At 29.3% G+C, this 2500-nt stretch overlaps 1 protein-coding gene across 1 annotated transcript in view; it reads right to left on the bottom strand.

Annotated features, from left to right (window-relative positions):
- The window catches only part of LOC125031011, a 55815-nt gene that overhangs the window by 11207 nt on the left and 42108 nt on the right, over window positions 1–2500 (bottom strand). The gene's annotated exons all lie outside the window — the stretch shown is intronic.

A 2500-nucleotide genomic window follows, 5' to 3' on the forward strand; every position in this document is an offset into this window, starting at 1 on the left:
ATGGCAGCACGTTTATCTTTTGTTTTTTTATTTTTATTTTTTTTATCTGATTTTTTGTCAGGTATTTTTTTTGTTTGTTTGTTTTACTTCCATTCAGATTTTTTTTTATTTTTCCTTTGTTATGCTCTTCGTTGTTTATATAATAATTACATCATTCATTATCATCATGTGTTGTGTAGTTTATGTCCTCAGCATTACCTAAATCATCATCATTATAACATCAGCATCCTAATCATCTCTACCGTCGACCTCATTAATACCAGAACTATCACTGTCATAATTAAAACTATTTCACGATTTCTATCATCATCAATAACACTGCTATCACCACTTTCATTACCATCATCTTTAATAAGTTGTTCTGAGGTTCTTTTTTTTACGTTATATATATATAGATAGATAGATAGATAGATAGATATGCATATATATATGTATGTATACATACATGCATACATAAATACACACAAACATATATATATATATATATATATATATATATATATATATATATATATATACACACGTGTGAGGTCGTGTGCGTATGTGTGTGTGTGTGTGTGTGTGTGTGTGTGTGTGTGTGTACATATATATATATATATATATATATATATATATATATATATATATGCATTTCTATCTATCTATATATTTATATGTATGTATGTATGTATGTATGTATGTATGTATGTATGTATATACATTTATATATATATATATATATATATATATATATTTATATATATATGCATATGTATATCTATCTATCTATATATCTATATGTATGTATGTATGTATGTATGTATGTATGTATGTATGTATGTATGTATGTATGTATGTATGTATGTATGTATGTATGTATACATTCATATATATATATATATATATATATATATATATATATGTATATATATAAATATGTATGTATGTATGTATGTATGTATGTATGTATGTATGTATGTATGTATGTATGTATGTATGTATGTATGTATGTATGCATGTATGTATGTGTATATATATATGCATTTATATATATTTATATATATATACAAACATATATATATATATATATATATATATATATATATATATATATATGAACATGCATGTATATATACATGTATTTTTATATCTATAAGTGTGTATAGATGAATAGATAGATAGATACATAAACAGGTAGATGATATGGTAAATAGATAATCCTCCTGAAGGGCACATCAGAAAGATCCAATTTGTACGGAATAGATAGAAACAGAAAGTGAGAACTAAAGTTTAAGAATATCTGACCAAGCACAAAATGTCTCACGATTTTCTGAGATTGTTAATTGATTAACTTGATGAGAAACTGAATCAAATGTTTAAAATGTAAATAAAAAAAAATAAAAAAAAGTAATAATAAACTAAGAACACGAAAAATAATGAGAAAATAGCAAATGAGAAAAAATGAAATATAGAAGAATGGCAGCGGTTTATTAGTATAATTCAATATTTTTTTACTCACTCCCTGATGCATTACGGCCAACAATAACAGCCGCCTACGTCAACCTAGACTCTGCTAATGAAGCTATAATGATATTGTTCAATCATCATTACGGGCAATGATGTCGACAACATTAGCAATGATAACACGTTAAGGGGAGGACAGCCATTAAATGCAACACTGGCATGCAAGTTATCATGCACTGTCTAAGAGGGCGGAAGAGACGTGTTCTGTGGATGGCAAATATGATTATTGCTCATGCGTGCAATGTGTTATTTTTTTGTAAACCAGTGTAAGTATTTGATAGCCTGTGTAAGTGAATTTCAAATTGAATTAAAATGACTTTCAGGGAAATGGCTCCTTCACGTCTGGCTGTGCGTATGAAGTAATAATATTTTCGAGCCGTGAATTAAAACTGACTTAATCATGTAATTCTTGAATTCATGAAAGAACCATTTTCAACGCTTTCTTCCTTAATAGTATTACGCATTTAATAGCCGGTTTAGTAGTAGAATAAATAAGAATAAATTGAAAATGAGATTCAAAATAAATGGTGGCACATTTCTATAATATAAGATATGCGTATTCAGTTATATGAAGTTCGTGCATATGCATTCATTTAATCACGTACAAACAAATATTCACACAAACAAGCACATAACAAGCAAACCAACTCCCACACAAACGAACGGCCTAACAAACAAACAAACTCTCACACAAACAAACGGCCTAACAAACAAACAAACTCCCACACAAACGAACGGCCTTACGAACAAACAAACGGCCTAACGAACAAACAAACTCCCACACAAACGAACGGCTTAACAAACAAACAAACTCCCACACAAACGAAGGGCCTAACGAACAAACAAACTCCCACACAAACGAACGGCCTTACGAACAAGCAGACCTACACACTCCTAAAGCAATATAACCCCAAGGCATACACACGCACATCGCCACTGACAATCATGCTCGGCAGATGACTTTATGATTACGAGGCATTCGGTGAAATTTTAAACC

The sequence above is a fragment of the Penaeus chinensis genome, chromosome 12 (genome assembly GCF_019202785.1).
Source record: "Penaeus chinensis breed Huanghai No. 1 chromosome 12, ASM1920278v2, whole genome shotgun sequence".
Classification (NCBI taxonomy): domain Eukaryota; kingdom Metazoa; phylum Arthropoda; class Malacostraca; order Decapoda; family Penaeidae; genus Penaeus; species Penaeus chinensis.